Genomic DNA, 17,908 nt, shown 5'->3' with positions numbered 1-17,908 from the left:
AGGCCTTAATCAAAGACGCTATTATAGAAAACAAGCCACAGGCTGATAGGGAGTATTTGGAACATGAAGGTGTCAAAGGGATCCAGGCTTTCTCTGAAAGGAAGGAAATGACTGGGGAAAATGGTCCTTCATTAATGGAGCAGAGTTCTGTCAGTGCTAATGACAGGAGGAGGCCCTTTTTAGGAAGATCCCCAAGACCAGGAGATTATTTAAAGTTCAAACATCATCACCACCCCAGCCCTCTCACCCTGACTGCAAATGAAATAAGAATCATTGCAATTAGTGCCAGGGTCTAACTGAAAATAGAAGTCTTCAAAAGTTGGAAAATTCAGCATGCAAGACTCTGGGACAATAATAACTAACTAGCTTGTGTCCAAGGCAAGTGTTAGTCACTCAGTCAGTCGTGTCTGACTCTGTGACCCCATGGATGGTAGCCCGCCAGGCTCCTCTGTCCATGGGATTCTCAAGGCTGAAATACTGCAGTGGGTCGCCTTTCCTTTCTCCAGGTTGTCTTCCCAACCTGACGATCAAACCCCGGTCTCCTGAGCTGCAGGTAGGTTCTTTACCATCTGAGCCACGAGGGAAGTTCAAGGCAATTGATGGAATAATTTTGCATAGTTAGGACACCTTTGGGAGTAGAAAGAAAAAAGAACTCTGCAATGAGGAATTTACTGATTTACACAAACAAGAGTATAACCGGAGGTGTCAAAGCCAGCCTACAGTACCTTCTTCACATTTTCGTTCTCAGCCTGATTCACATGTCGTTCTCTAACGAAGGGGAAGAATGGCAAGGAGAGCAGCAGTGCTGGCTTTAGGGAGTGTACAAAACTGCCCCCCAGATTCTGGGGAAATCTGAGAAGTAGATGTTTCTAGGTTACCAGATCATCTTTTCTCCTATGTGCTCTACTCTTTTCAAAAGACAATTAAAATCCAGAATAATTAGTTTAAAGTCAAGAAATTTGATTATCAGAGTAACTTGTTAAGCCATACCCATTAGCAGCGTAGTGCTCAAAGGACAAAGAATCTGACTACAATGCAGGAGACCCAGGGTTGATCCCTGGGTCAGGAAGATCCCCTGGAGAAGGAAATGGCAACCCACTCCAGTATTCTTGCATGTCCTAAAAACCTTCTTTAAATTTTAAGGAAAGGTTTTCATTAAGGCTGTTAATGTCATTAGAATATTTTAGGATTAAATGTCCTTTTTGTTAAAATGTAATGATCAAATGTTATCTATGGGATTTCATTCCCTCCCAAATTTTCTATCATCCTAATGCCCCTAGTTATGTAACTTCACATGGCATAGAATTTTTCATGACTTTCAGTTCAGTTAAGTTCAGTCGCTCAGTCATGTCCGACTCTTTGCGACCCCAGGAATCGCAGCACGCCAGACCTCCCTGTCCATCACCGACTCCCAGAGTTTACCCAAATTCATGTCCATTGAGTCGGTGATGCCATCCAGCCATCTCATCCTCTGTTGTCCCCTTCTCCTCCTGCCCCTAATCCCTCCCAGCATCAGGGTCTTTTCCAATGAGTCAACTCTTCGCATGACGTGGTCAAAGTATTGGACTTTCACTCTCAGCATCAGTCCTTCCAATGAACACCCAGGACTGATCTCCTTTAGGATGGACTGGTTGGATCTCCTTGCAGTCCAAGGGACTCTCAAGACTCTTCTCCAACACCACAGTTCAACCACTGGAAAAACTATAGACAGACCTTTGTTCGCAAAGTAATGTCTCTGCTTTTGAATATGCTATGTAGGTTGGTCATAACTTTCCTTCCAAGGAGTAAGTGTCTTTTAATTTCATGGCTGCAATCACCATCTGCAGTGATTTTGGAGCCCCCCAAAAATAAAGTCTGACACTGTTTCCACTGTTTCCCCATCTATTTCCCATGAAGTGATGGGACAAGATGCCATGATCTTCATTTTCTGAATGTTGAGCTTTAAGCCAACTTTTTCATTCTCCACTTTCACTTTCATCACGAGGCTTTTGAGTTCCTCTTCACTTTCTGCCATAAGGGTGGTGTCATCTGCATATCTGAGGTTATTGATACTTCTCCCGGCAATCTTGATTCCATCTCGTGTTTCTTCCAGTCCAGCGTTTCTCATGATGTACTCTGTGTATAAATGAAATAATCAGGGTGACAATATACAGCCTTGACGTACTCCTTTTCCTGTTTGAAACCGGTCTGTTGTTCCATGTCCAGTTCTAACTGTTGCTTCCTGACCTGCATACAGATTTCTCAAGAGGCAGGTCAGGTGGTCTGGTATTCCCATCTCTTTCAGAATTCTCCACAGTTTATTGTGATCCACACAGTCAAAGGCTTTGGCATATTCAATAAAGCAGAACTAGATGTTTTTCTGGAACTCTCTTGCTTTTTCCATGATCCAGCAGATGTTGCCAATTTGATCTCTGACTTTTCTAAAACCAGCTTGAACATCTGGAAGTTCATGGTTCACATATTGCTGAAGCCTGGCTTGGAGAATTTTGAGCATTACTTTACTAGCATGTGAGATGAGTGCAATTGTCTGGTAGTTTGAGCATTCTTTGGCATTGCCTTTCTTTGGGATTGGAATGAAAACTGACCTTTTCCAGTCCTGTGGCCACTGCTGAGTTTTCCAAATTTACTGGACTATTTGGTGCAACACTTTCACAGCATCACCTTTCAGGATTTGAAATAGCTCAACTGGAATTCCATCACCTCCACTAGCTTTGTTCATAGTGATGCTTTCTAAGGCCCACTTGACTTCATATTCCAGGATGTCTGGCTCTAGGTCAGTGATCACACCATCATGATTATCTGGGTCATGAAGATCTTTTTGTACAGTTCTTCTGTGTATTCTTGCCACGTCTTCTTAATATCTTCTGCTTCTGTTAGGTCCATACCATTTCTGTCCTTTATCGAGCCCATCTTTGCATGAAATGTTCCCTTGATATCTCTGATTTTCTTGAAGAGATCTCTAGTCTTTCCCATTCTGTTGTTTTCTTCTATTTCTTTGCATTGATCGCTGAGGAAGGCTTTCTTATCTCTCTTTACTATTCTTTGGAACTCTGCATTCAGATGCTTATATCTTTCCTTTTTCCCTTTGCTTTTTGCTTCTCTTCTTTTCACAGCTATTTGTAAGGCCTCTCCAGACAGCCATTTTGCTTTTTTGCATTTCTTTTCCATGGGGATGGTCTTGATCCCTGTCTCCTGTACAATGTCACAAACCTCTGTCCATAGTTCATCAGGAAGTCTATCAGATCTAATCCCTTAAATCTATTTCTCACTTCTACTGTATAATCATAAGGGATTTGATTTAGGTCATACCTGAATGGTCTAGTGGTTTTCCCTACTTTTTTCAATTTAAGTCTGAATTTGGCAATAAGGAGTTCATGATCTGAGCCACAGTCAGCTCCCGGTCTTGTTTTTGCTGACTGTATAGAGTGTCTCCATCTTTGGCTGTAAAGAATATAATCAATCTGATTTCAGTGTTGACCATCTGGTCTCCTTGTAACCTGGGTTTCACATATGTAGCAACCTAATTCATTTAAGGAGGCTTAAACAATTGGATGGCATCACTGACTCAATGGACATGAGTTTGAACAAGCACCAGGAATTGGTGATGGACAGAGAAGCCTGGCGTGCAGCAGTCCATGGCGTTGCAAAAAGTCAGACATGACCGAGCAACTGAACTGACTGAAAGAAAAATCTATTGATTTTGGGGATTTGATATTGGTCTCTCTCAATATTATACACACATTTTAAATTTTATTTTCTTTGTATGTCTAAAGCAAAAAAAAAAAAAAAAAGGCTCATCCCACTGTCTCATTAGGGAAGCCACAAGTCTTTGGCTTTCTTGACCTAGCACTTACCTTGCACTTGTTTTCAAAATACCATTCGATCATTAAATAGCCAGTTCCCACTACATCTTTGTAAAATGTGAACACTCTTGCCATTTTTAGTAAAGGCAATTGAAGCCAAGGCACCAAGGTGACCTGTGCAAGGTGAGGTAACAAATCAGGAGTAGACGCAGAGGTCTGCCATTCCCTGAACTAAAGCTTTGTCCAGGGCAAGCCCAGGGACAGATTCTCATGGCCACATCCTTATCTTCTCTTCCCAGAAGCCACATGCCCACTTTCCCCCTTGCTGTGCAGTCATTAGAGGGGCAGCAGGAAAGGCAGAGTTTAGCCCATGCCCAGCAAACAAGGAGGATGACTAGCAGATACCCACTGGGAGTAGGCTTGTTATTAGTGTTTGTAAAACTTCCCCTGTAAGTCCCAGAAATCTAAAGGAAAGACTTTGGAATATGAGTCAGCAGGTGGGCATCCCAGTGCAGTTTCTTTGGTACTTACTGAGTAGTGAGATCTGGGAACTTCAGGCCATATGATAATAATACTACTGAAGATACGGAATGTGTTCCTTCTAGTCCTATAATGCTGTCATCTTCTTGATCACCGACTCTATTAGAAACAAGCCCCACCCCCAGTACTTTGGTCTTGTGTTATGCCAAAAACAATAATAGCAACCTTTATTCTTAATTCAAGGAAGTTTCTGCAGGAAAGAGTTCCAGACATCTTATGTGGCAGCCTTTCCCTGAGGACTGGTAGGCACCATAATGCCCTGTAGTATTTGCAAAGTTCTCTGTTATTTCTCTGGTGAGGAAAGATTGCATGTAATTGGCTGGTCTTATACTTGAGTGAAGGGAAACCAATGGCATGCACATTATCTTGTTTAAGATAATTCAAGATGCCACTCAGACCAGCATGTTCCTCTTAGGCAGACCATTGAAGCAAAATTACATTTACTAAACTGCATTCTCCTCTCCTGAGGTATCAAACATACCGTTTCCTTGCTTTTTTCTTTAGTCATTTACTTTAAAACTATGACTGGCTTATTACTAGGCAGAAGTATATTTAGTAAGGTATGCTTCACTTTGATTATATGATACTTTGATTACAGGAGACAGGGATCAAGACCATCCCCGTGGAAAAGAAATGCAAAAAAGCAAAATGGCTGTCTGAGGAGGCCTTACAAATAGCTGTGAAAAAAAGAGAAGTGAAAAGCAAAGGAGAAAAGGAAAGATGTAAGCATCTGAATGCAGAGTTCCAAAGAATAGCAAGAGATAAGAAAGCCTTCCTCAGCGATCAATGCAAAGAAATAGAAGAAAACAACAGAATGGGAAAGACTAGAGATCTCTTCAAGAAAATCAGAGATATCAAGGGAACATTTCATGCAAAGATGGGCTCGATAAAGGACAGAAATGGTATGGACCTAACAGAAGCAGAAGATATTAAGAAGACGTGGCAAGAATACACAGAAGAACTGTACAAAAAAGATCTTCACGATCCAGATAATCATGATGGTGTGATCACTGACCTAGAGCCAGACATCCTGGAATATGAAGTCAAGTGGGCCTTAGAAAGCATCACTATGAACAAAGCTAGTGGAGGTGATGGAATTCCAGTTGAGCTATTTCAAATCCTGAAAGGTGATGCTGTGAAAGTGTTGCACCAAATAGTCCAGTAAATTTGGAAAACTCAGCAGTGGCCACAGGACTGGAAAAGGTCAGTTTTCATTCCAATCCCAAAGAAAGGCAATGCCAAAGAATGCTCAAACTACCAGACAATTGCACTCATCTCACATGCTAGTAAAGTAATGCTCAAAATTCTCCAAGCCAGGCTTCAGCAATATGTGAACCATGAACTTCCAGATGTTCAAGCTGGTTTTAGAAAAGTCAGAGATCAAATTGGCAACATCTGCTGGATCATGGAAAAAGCAAGAGAGTTCCAGAAAAACATCTAGTTCTGCTTTATTGAATATGCCAAAGCCTTTGACTGTGTGGATCACAATAAACTGTGAAGAATTCTGAAAGAGATGGGAATACCAGACCACCTGACCTGCCTCTTGAGAAATCTGTATGCAGGTCAGGAAGCATCAGTTAGAACTGGACATAGAATAACAACTGGTTCCAAATAGGAAAACGAGTACGTCAAGGCTGTATATTGTCACCCAGCTTATTTAACTTATATGCAGAGTACATCATGAGAAACACTGGACTGGAAGAAGCACAAGATGGAATCAAGATTGCTGGGAGAAGTATCAATAACCTCAGATATGCAGATGACACCACCCTTATGGCAGAAAGTGAAGAGGAACTCAAAAGCCTCTTGATGAAAGTGAAAGTGGAGAATGAAAAAGTTGGCTTAAAGCTCAACATTCAGAAAACAAAGATCATGGCATCTGGTCCCATCACTTCATGGGAAATAGATGGGGAAACAGTGGAAACAGTGTCAGACTTTATTTTTGGGGGGCTCCAAAATCACTGCAAATAGTGACTGCAGCAATGAAATTAAAAGACGCTTACTCCTTGGAAGGAAAGTTAGGACCAACCTAGATAGCATATTCAAAAGCAGAGACATTACTTTGCCAACAAAGGTTTGTCTAGTCAAGGCTATGGTTTTTCCTGTGGTCATGTATGGATGTGAGAGTTGGACTGTGAAGAAGGCTGAGCGCCGAAGAATTGATGCTTCTGAACTGTGGTGTCGGAGAAGACTCTTGAGAGTCCCTTGGACTGCGAGGAGATCCAACCAGTCCATTCTGAAGGAGATCAGCCCTGGGATTTCTTTGGAAGGAATGATGCTAAAGCTAAAACTCCAGTACTTTGGCCACCTCATGCGAAGAGTTGACTCATTGGAAAAGACTCTGATGCTGGGAGGGATTAGGGGCAGGAGGAGATGGGGACGACAGAGGATGAGGTGGCTGGATGGCATCACTGACTTGATGGACTTGAGTCTGAGTGAACTCCGGGAGTTGGTGATGGACAGGGAGGCCTGGCGTGCTGTGATTCATGGGGTCGCAAAGAGTCGGACACGACTGAGCGACTGAACTGAACTGAAGGTGGAACAGTACATGATGTGGACTTCTTTATGAGCAAGAATATAAACTGAGGCATCTCATATTCATATCAAGGTACCATCTTTGTGTCTTGTACACAAATCCTAAGCATGTGGATATAATCTTTTAGGCCTATTTTCATAATCACTACTGGGAAATTCATCCTATTTCTCATTTCACATTGGCTGCTGAGAAACTCAGAGCCCAATTTAGTGCTCAGCTTCATTATATAGTCTTAGTTTAGGTTTTCAGTTATAAAATCTTCACAATGTTTTGCATGCATGCTAAGTCACTTCAGTCGTATTCAACTCTTTGCAACCCTATGGACTGTAGCCCACCAAGCTCCTCTGTCCATGGAATTCTCCAGACAAGAACACTGGAGTGGGCTGCCATTTCCTACTCCAGAGGATCTTCCTGACCCAAGGACTGAAACTGCCAGCATTGGCAGGCAGATTCTTTACCACTTCACCAATTGGGTTGCTTTGTGTTATTGAAACCCCCGGAAATGCTATCAAGTATGTGTTATCGTCCTTAACTTAAAAGAACTGAATCTCAGAGAAATGGAGAAATGTGTCCAAGGTGACAGAAATGTGCCATAAGAAATGTGCCCATGCTGGTAACAATCAGGGAAGATTTAAATTCCTATCTTTGACTTTAAATCCATGCTTTCCCTTGTTACCCTAGATTCTTCTCTGGAGGAAGTGGGACTTTGCAGCAAAGAATAAAGAGAAGACAACTAACTGGCTGGTCCGGGTACCTTGATAGAGACCTCTCAGAGGATGGCACACAGGGTTCCCCTCTGACTACGAGAGTCAGAGGTTCTGTTTATGACAGTATTCTCCCATCACTCACCCTTAAAAACTGGCAGTCATTCCCAACCCCTCATGTTCCCTCACTCCCAGCTCCAGTCACCAGTCACCTCATTTCTGCTCTAGCAATGCCTCTCATGTCCTTTCCATTCCATCCATACCTTATGCTAACACTTCAAGTTCACATTACCTCATGTCCAGACCATTTCGAGGGCCTCTTAGCCCGTCTCCCAAGCTCCATGTCACCCCTCCCACCACCACATTATTCCTCAAGAAACTGCTTCCATCATGTGATTTCACTGTTCAAAACCCCCTAATGACTACCCAGTGTCTACTGAATACAGCTCAGCTTTCTAGAACAACATTCAAGTTTCTTTTTAATCTAATTCCAATCTTCATTTCCAAATGCTTTCCTCAGGACTCCTCTGTAAGAATCCTATGATTTAGCCAGGAGGGTTTCCTTGTCATTTCTTAAACATGCTATTTCCTTCCTCCAAGCCTTTGGTGGTGCGTTCTCTTTCGTGTCCAACTCTTTGTGACCCCACAGACTGTAACCCTCCAGACTCCTCTGTCCATGGAATTTTCCAAGCAGGAATACTGAAGTGGGTTGACATTTCTTTCTCCAGGGGATCTTCCTGACCCAGGGATTGAAACTGCATCTCTGCATTGCAGAAGGGTTCTTTACCACTGAGCCACCTGGGAATCCAAGCCTTTACCCACTCCAGTCCCCACATTTGGCTCACCCTCCTCCAGTTGTCACAGCCCAGCTCACTCTCTCCCCACTGTGATGCCTTCCCTTGCTCACTCCAGGGAATGGAGCCTCTCCCTGTTCGAATCATACAGCACGTTCAGCACTCAGCCCCTACTGCCTCATATTACCAATTAGCCCTTAGCATATGCTTTACTTTCCCTGTTGTGACTGTCTTACAGCCAGAGGACTGAGGGAGAGGGGTGGTGGGAGGCCTGTGACGTGGGCTACAGTGGTACAGATGGGTGGTTATGCTCTTGGGCTCAGAAATCACATAAGCTGGGTTCACCTCTCAGTTCTGCACTAACTAAAGACACAATCTCATTAAGACACCTAATCTTAGGCTCCAAAATCACTGCGGACAGTTACTGCAGCCGTGAAATTAAAAGAACTTGCTCCTTGGAAGAAAAGCTATGACAAACTCGATGGACATGAGTTTGAGCAAACTCCGGGAGATAGTGAAGGACAGGGAAGACTGGCATGCTGCAGTCCATGTGGTCGCAGAGTCAGACACGACTTAGCAACTGAACAACAACAGATCTCTCAGTGTCTTCATCTGTAAAGTGAGGATAATGACAGTCCTTTCCTTATAGTGGTGGTGTGAGGATTAAATGAGTGAATATGTAAAGAGCTCTTACCCAGGACGGACACATATTAATAGATAAAGCTCAGTTAATATTAGTTACCTTTATTTTCTTTATCAAACAAAAGAAGGTTTATGATGTATCGATACTAGACACTGTATAAATGACCTTATTTAATCTGAACGTCTGCCCTATGAAGTAAGAGGATCATGCCCTAGCTAGCCCCGCTGTGGAACCCTCTGACTAGCCCTGAAATGCTAAATCAGGACTTTTACACGAGACAAAAAATACACACCAGTCATATTTAAGCCATGTTTAACATCCCTATTGCAGCTGAACTTAATTCTAACAGTCACGATTCCTGTCACTCTAGTGCTGCACACAGCTAACATCTCTCTGGTGGCCATGAGAAATTTCTAGGATTTTACAAACATTCTATTAAGAGGAAATGATCCAATTTAACTGTTCAGCTCTCTCTTTGACTGAGCAGGAAGATATTTGATTGAGGAATAAAAGAGAAGCATAGATTCTTTCTAAATGGGTGGGAAAAAGTAGGACTAAAATTAGGGACTCTAGGCTGCAATCATCCATAACACCATGGGGACACTGGGTCTCACTGTTGGCACAGTTTCTTCAGATAACCAACAGCAGCACCAGAAATGGATGTTTTGCACAATGTGAATCTAAACCCAGCCTCAGATCAGGAACGTGACTGGAGCTGGCTTTGGGTCATGGTTTAGCAATTTGTGTTGTCATGGCCTTGATTTGTTCTTCATGCATCCACACCTTAGAGATGAAGACAAGGAAAATATAAAAACAATAACTAGGTGGTCAAATTAGTGGCACCACATCCCTTACCCCAACCTCATTCTGACTTGTTGGAGGTGCTTGTCTTTCAGTAGAGCTGTGAATTGTAGCTACTCACATCCTCAGATTCTCCTGCAGCATAAGACACAGACATGAGATCCAATTTAGTACAACTGACCTGTGACATCTGCTGAGAGCCTTATGGGAAACTCCTTCTTTGCTGGATATATTCTTGTTGACATGTGTTGCCTGGAACTGCTGCAGCCATGTTGTTAGGAGGGAGACATGGTTGAGATACCCAGGAAGGCAGAGCCAAGAGATGGGAAATATCTAGATCCATGAAGACATCACTGATCCAGTCCTTTAAAGTTGGACTGAATCTAGGTTTATTGCTATGTGAAAGAATAAATGTCCTTATGTTTAATTAATTTTGGTTAGATATTCTGTGTGTGCATGCTAAGTCGCTTCAGTTGTATCTGACTCTTTTCGACCCTGTGGGCTGTAGCCCGCCAGGCTCCTCTGTCTGTGGTACTCTCCAGGCAAGAATACAGGAGTGGGTTGCCATGCCCTACTCCAGGGGATCTCCCATCCCAGGGATCAAACCCGAATCTCTTCAGTTTCCTGCAGGGGCTGGTGGGTTCTTTGCCACTAGCGCCACCTGGGAAGCCCCATAGATATTCTGTTATTTGTAGAGTAACTTACTGATACAGTAGCCAAAACCATTTTACCTTCTAAGCTGTGATGCTACATCTTTAGTACATCTTTAGCTATATCTTTATAGTCAGTCCACCCTGTGTCTTACACTTTCTGGCATGTTGTTTCCTCATTTTCTGATGACAAGCTAGGGAAATATGTTATATCCACTGAATGGAAGATTATGTAGGTAGGTGATCTGTGTTCAAAGCCTGACTTTACCCTCATGACATTGGGAGAATTACTTTTTGTGTCTTAGCTTCCTCATCCATTAAATGGTGACAAGAATTATCTTGCCTCATAGGACTGAGAATTAAGGGAGCTAATACATAAACAATGTCTTCCCTTGTGGCTCAGAGGATAAAGCATCTGCCTGCAATGCAGGAGACCTGGGTTTGATCCCTGGGTTGGGAAGATCCCCTGGAGAAGGAAATGGCAACCCACTCCAGTATTCTTGCCTGGAGAATCCCATGGACCACGGAGCCTGGTGGGCTATAGTCCATGGGGTCGCAAAGGGTCGGACATGACTGAGCAACTTCACTTTCTTTCTTTCTTTCTTTCTTTAATACATAAACAATACTTAGAAGAATGCCTGGCTCATAGCAAGTCATCAATCAATTTACATTAGCTTTGTCTTCATCCTCCCCAGCAGTGGCCCCTTCTGCATGTTTCTGAGGCATTTTGCTGTCACACTTTCCATCCTCGTTTTCCTTTGCCAAGCACCGCTGGAAAGAGCTGGAAAGATGTGGGACAGACATGGTCAGCTTAGTCCTTGTGCTAGCTTGCATTGCCAGGATCATCAGAAAAGAAGCTTCATGAACAGAAAGGAAGAAATATTTTGTCTGGAAACACCATATAGAAGCCAAAATTCCCTATGCTCCCCAGATCCCACGCTCTGGATGCCCTTCACCCTGTGCACTGTGGAGATGACGGGCTCCCGGAGCTGTTTCCCACAGGCCCCTGGGCTGTGCCCTTGGCACCAAGTGTGTCCTTCATACATATAAAGCCCTAGAGACTAGAAATGGGAAAACCCCACAGATTCTCTTATATTACTTGCAGTCCCCTCTCCGCAGCTTTTTGCTGGGTCGAGAATTCTTCTAGTCTTCTTTTGGGAGATTTCGTTCCCATCCTTGCCTGGCTAACACCCCCTGCCCCCCACCCCTCCAGAGACCACAGAGACCATTTCAGTTTCTTGTGTCTGCATTAGGCTTGTCAATCTAAGTCGGTTTTCAGCCAAGACTTCTGTATATCTCATCTGTAGAGCCCTTGGCAGCTTCCAAGTTGTCAAGCCCTTGGCCCAAGTTGTCTAATCTTCATGAAAATCTTGTATGGTGCATGTTTTTACCCCAAACTAGACTCCTTGGGGCTTTCCCCCTTTCCTGTAGAGATCAAGGGCAGAGGGAGGTAGGACAAAAATACTTCACTTTCTTTGCAGCACAGACCTGAGCGATTAGGATCTCGTCCAATTTTCCCTCAGCAATGAGACTTTCAGATGGAGAGGAAGCAGTGACCCTGCAGAAATCACTCAAAGTGAACCTGAAACCTGAGTACTTGGCTTTTTAAAAAAATATTTATTTATTTGGCTGCATGGGGTCTCAGCTGCAGCACACAGGATCTTCTGTTGATGGGCATGGACTCTCTAGTTGCGATGCATGGGCTTAGTTGCTCCAAAACATTTAGGACCTTAGTTCCCTGACCAGGGATCAAACCCATGTCCCCTGCATTGGAAGGTGGATTCTTAACCATTAGACCACCAGAGAAGTCCCAGACTTGGCTTTTTTAGGAAAAACAAACACCTGATACTTTTCTGGGTCAAAGGATCTGCTCCTGATTTCTCACTGGAGGTCCAGTGCAGAAGGAGAGACAGGGAGGAAGAAGGTTCTGGAAACTAGCTGGTTTAACGAAGTGCTTCCCGGCATGAAAGTATTAGCTGTCGATCTGAGACTGAAGAAGCACAGTATCTGGCCCCTTCAGATGAAAGATGCTCTATTGATTTATTTACCTGTGTGTGTGTATATACTCAGTCACTCATTCGTCTTTGACTCTTTGTGACCCCCATGGACTATAGTCCTCCAGGTTCCTCTGTCCCTGGAATTCTCCAGGCAAGAATACTGGAGTGGGTTGCCATTTCCTTCTCCAGAGGATCTTCCCAACCCAGGGATCGAACCTGCGTCTTCCGAGTCTCCTGCATTGGCAGGCAGGTTCTTTACTAACGTGCCACATGGAAAGTCCATTGACTTATTTACTGGAGAACCCCTTAAACGTTTATATTGGCAACGACTGGGCTAGAAACTGAGGAATCCACTGCAGACCCGCAGGGGTGGAGGTTTCCATTCTCTGTGAATAGCTGATGTGCCGGTGAGGCTTGGTGAAACAGGACTGCCAGTTTGCTGGTTGCCTTCTGGAAGGTAGAAGAAATGGAGGTCTTGGTGTGTGGGCTGGTACCTCACAGCTCTGCCGCCTCAGTGTCTCTCTGAGCAGCCAGAATTATGGAAGCGCCCCTTTCATTTCTTCAGTTTTGTTCAGGGCCAGGTTGGGGTCAGAGGCCCCACCGCTGTGTTCATCAGAGCAGAAAGAGTGACAAACAAATGCTGTGCTTTCCTTTTTCCTTTCTGCCTTCCAGGAAGATTTTTTAAAAAAACAAAATAAAAAACCCAGGTCACTTTCTGCTTTCAAGCACACCCTGTTCCTTTACAGGAAAAAGAAGCCCAAAGAGCAGCATGTACTCATAAAGTCTCTATTGAGCCCTCCTGGCTTGTTTTTTGGCTCAGGGTTTAGCTAACTTGTTGCCACACAGTGCACACCAGCGGGGGAGGTAGGGTTCACAGCAGGGGACAGTGAAAAGATCTGCTCTTCCAGAGTCAGGATAAAACCCCACTATCTCTGCATGAGGGGCAGGAAACACAGGGGGACTCTAGTCCCTATTTTCCCCTTGGATTGAAGCCCGCCCGCCTCAAGGCTGGCTAGGCTCTCCTGCCCATTCCTGCCTGTGACACCCTCTCTCAATAAGGGCTTCCTTGGGAGGAAATGGGGTATCTTCTTTCATATCATTTGAATGGGCTCCTTTGGATGATTTTCATAGTTGATTGATTCCTACCTTAGAAAGAGACTAGTAAGCAACTTTCTAGCTGCTCAGGGTAAAAATTTTGGAATCATCCTTGATGCCTTTCTTCCTCACATCCCACTTCCAGTCCACCAGCATATCCTATCAGCTCCACGTTAGAAATTTGTTTCATATTTAAAACAACCTAAATCACAAAAGGTATTCAATATCTGTATCTATATATATGGTTCAACAACAGAAGCAGAACCTGTAGGAGATGTATTGCCAGGAACTGGCTTAAATGATTGCAGAGCTGGTTAGATGAGTCTGAAATCTGTGGCGTGGGCTGTGAGGAAGGGCAGGAGAAGATGCTCAGGCATGAGCCAAATGTGCTGTCCACAGGCAGAACTTCTTCATCAAGGAAACCTTAGTTCCACTTACAAGGCTTTCCAGCTGATTGAATCAGGCCCACCCTGAATCTAGGATGATTTCCCCAATTTAAAGTCAACTAAAAGCTTGTTCCTTGGAAGAAAAGCTATGACTAACCTAGACAGTGTATTGAAAAGCAGAGACATCATTTTTCTGACAAAGGTCCAAATAGTCAAAGCTATGGTTTTTCCAATAGTCATGTATGGATGTGAGAGTTGGACTATAAAGAAGGCCGAGTGTCAAAGAATTGATGCTTTTGAACTGTGGCATTAGAGAAGACTCTTGAGAGTCCCTTGGCCTGCAAGGAGATCATACCAGTCAATCCTAAAGGAAATCAACCCTGAATAGTCATCGCAAAGACTGATGCTGAAGCTGAAGCTCCAATATTTTGGCCACCTGATTCGAAACTGACTCATTGGAAAACACCCTGATGCTTGGAAAGATAGAAGGCAGGAGGAGAAGGGGACAACAGAGGATGAGATGATTGGATGGCATCACCTACTCGATGGACATGAGTTTGAGCAAACTCTGGCAGATAGTGAAGGACAGGGAAGCCTGGTACAGTCCATGAGGTCACAAAGAGTCAGATATGGCTTAGCAACAAAACAGTAATTAGAAACTTAATCACGTCAACACAGCTACACCCAGATCAGTGGTTTTTTAAAAATAATTTTTAAAAATTAAATTAATTTATTTTGGCTGCTCTGGTCTTTGTTTACTGCTCTCGGTCTTCCTCTAGTTGTGGGAGTGGGAGCTGTTCTCTAGTTGCAGTGCACGGGCCTCTCATTGTTGTGGAGCGCGGGCTCTAGAGTGTGTGGGCTTCAGTAGCTGTGGCACGCGGGCTTAGTTGTCCCATGGCACGTGGGATCTTCCTGGACTGGGGATTGAACCTGTGTCCCCCTGCACTGGCAGGCAGATTATTAACCCCTGGACCATGAGGGAAGTTCCCCAGATCAATGTTTGATTGAATAACTGGGGACTGTAGCCTAGTCAAGTTGACACATAAAACCTACCATCACTTATCCAACCTCAACTCCCTCCTCCACAACCCCTCCCCTGATCCTGGCCACCAGCATTTCTCTGCTGAATTATTGCTTTAGCCTCTTTACCAGTTTCCCTGTTTTCTTTCTTGGCCTCCCTACCCCTTCCCAAAACTGTTTTCAAGAGAACAGCTAGAATAATCATTACTCCATTGCTCAAAGCCCTCATGATAGTCAGAATCACGGTTCCCCAAAGATGTTCAAAAAACCAAAAGCTGTTTGAGCAGACTTGGAAAACCACAGCCAGAATTGTACAGTGTTTTCCACTGGAATTAAAGTGTGGGTTTTGATGCTTTAATGTATGAAAAAAAAATGGGTTTCAACTAAATACAGTATCTTAGATTGGTTTCTGGCTTCCCAGGTGGCTCTAGCGGTAAAGAACCTGCCTGCCAACACAGGAGACTTATGACATGCAGTTTAGATCTGTAGGCTGGGAGATCCCCTGGAGGAGGGCACAACAACCCACTGCAGTATTCTTGCCTGGAGAATCCCCATGGACAGAGGAGCCTGGCAGGCTACAGTCTGTAAGGTCACAAAATCAGACATGACTGACATGATTTAGCATGCACACATGCAGATTGGTTCCTAGAACAGAAAAAGATTATTGGTGAGAAAACTGGTGAAATCTGAATAAAGTCTGGAGTTCAATTAATAGTAATAATACCAATTCCTTAACTTTGAAAAAGTTAAGTTTGAAAGATGTTAACATTTAGGGTAAACTGGAGAAGACTATACACAATTCTCAATGCTATCTTTGAGACACTTCTATAGGTCTAAAATTATTCCAGAATAAAAAGCGTATTTTAAAAACAGGCTTCAGTTCCTAGATAGATCAGTTCAGTTTAGTCGCTCAGTCATGTCTGACTCTTCACAACCCCATGAACCACAGCATGCCAGGCCTCCCTGTCCATTACCAACTCCTGGAGTCCACCCAAACTCGTGTCCATCAAGTTGGTGATGCCATCCAACCATCTCATCTTCTGTCGTCCCCTTCTCTTCCTGCCCTCAACCTTTCCCAGCATCAGGGTCTTTTCAAATGAGTCAGCTCTTCACATCAGGTGGCCAAGAATTGGAGTTTCAGCTTCAACATCAGTCCTTCCAATGAACACCCAGGACTGACCTCCATTAGGATGGACCGATTGGATCTCCTTGCAGTCCAAGGGACTCTCAAGAGTCTTCTCCAACACCACAGTTCTTTGGCACTCAGCTTCAACACTCACAGTTCTTTGGCATCAATTCTTTGGCACTCAGCTTTCTTTATAGTCCAACTCTCACATCCATAACATGACCACTGGAAAAACCATAGCCTTGACCAGACGGACCTTTGTTGGCAAAGTAATGTCTCTGCTTTTTAATACGCTGTCTAGGTTGGTCATAACTTTTCTTCCAAGGAGTAAGTGTCTTTTAATTTCATTGCTGCAGTCACCATCTGCAGTGATTTTGGAGCCCAGAAAAATAAAGTCAGCCACTGTTTCCACTGTTTCCCCATCTATTTCCCATGAAGTGATGGGACCAGATGCCATGATCTTCATTTTCTGAATGTTGAGCTTTAAGCCAACTTTTTCACTCTCCTCTTTCACTTTCATCAAGAGGCTTTTTAGTTCCTCTTTACTTTCTGCCATAAGGGTGGTGTCATCTCCATATCTGAGGTTATTGATATTTCTCCTGGCAATCTTGATACAGCTCAGGTGTCAAGCTTGTGCTTCCTCCAGCCCAGTGTTTCTCATGATGTACTCTGCATATAAGTGAAATAAGCAGGGTGGCAATATACAGCCTTGAAGTACTCCTTTTCCTATTTGGAACCAGTCTGTTGTTTCATGTCCAGTTCTAACTGTTGCTTCCTGACCTGCATATAGGTTTCTCAAAGAAGTAGAATAATGGAATGGAAATAGAAACTTTAATAGAAGTCAGAAAAACTAGGGTCAGATCTAGAGGACCCTGGATTTAAGTCCATGCTTGGCTTCTTCCCACCCGTGCTGCCTTGGCCAAAACACTTTACCTCTCTGATCCCTAGTTCCCTTTTGAACTAATGGTGCTGTCTGGGGAGACAAACAACGACACCAACAATGACAGCCCGGCATGATGCGGCAGGGTGCTAGAGTAGGAAGGAGAGGGAGCTGGTCCTGTGTGGACACCTGAACTGTATACGAATGACTTCACTCCTCAGCTCACGATTGATACTTACTTTTCTGGACTTTGACAAATAAAAGAAAAGATCACCATCATGCATATCATGATTACGGCCTCTTCAGAGATTCATGTACACGGAAAATCACAAATCACTGTGCACATGCATTCACCTTTCAGGTAACATTATCTCATTAGCATTTTTAATGTTTGTAATTGTCTTCATAAATATTTTAACTGCAAATATATATGTATGTATATATATATATTTATATATACCACATACTCGTCAAGACCATGTCTACAGAGTTAGGCTCCTGGTTTGAACCCTAATTCCACCACTGGGTGATGGTCATCCTCTCCTGTCCGTCACATTCCTCAGGCGGAGAAAACATAGCACCTGCTTAAAAGACAACTGAGGTGATGTATGGCAAAACCAATACAATATTGTAAAGTAAAATAAATAAATAAATGTTAAAAAAAAAGACAACTGAGGTAATAGCTGAATAAGGTAATGTATGCAAATAACAGAGACTCCCCCTCATTTGGGGTCTTTGTATTCTTCTCGTCCATCAGTATGGACTCGGTACGGATACTTCATATTAAAAATAGTAGTCCTGGGACTTCCCTGGTGGCTAAGACTCTGAGCTCCCAATGCAGGGGAACTGGATTCAATTGCTAGGAAAGGAGCTAGATCCCACTTGCTGCAGCTAAGTGTTGGCATGCCATAACTAAAGATCCCACCTGCCATA

General features: G+C 43.6%; 1 long non-coding RNA gene across 1 annotated transcript; it reads left to right on the top strand.

Moving 5' to 3' along the window:
- LOC147370634 (uncharacterized) lies at positions 1 to 7,616 on the top strand. The gene is made up of 2 exons (XR_015165388.1): positions 1 to 553; positions 4,942 to 7,616. It is a non-coding gene; the product is annotated as an uncharacterized LOC147370634 (long non-coding RNA).
- Positions 7,617 to 17,908: the final 10,292 nt, after the last annotated feature.

Source organism: Bos grunniens, chromosome 6, assembly GCF_055505025.1.
Source record: "Bos grunniens cultivar Pamir isolate PY7600 chromosome 6, Bosgru_T2T1.0, whole genome shotgun sequence".
Lineage (NCBI taxonomy): Eukaryota > Metazoa > Chordata > Mammalia > Artiodactyla > Bovidae > Bos > Bos grunniens.
Note: the sequence above shows the minus strand (reverse complement) of the source record. Positions and strands in the feature narration are given on the sequence as shown.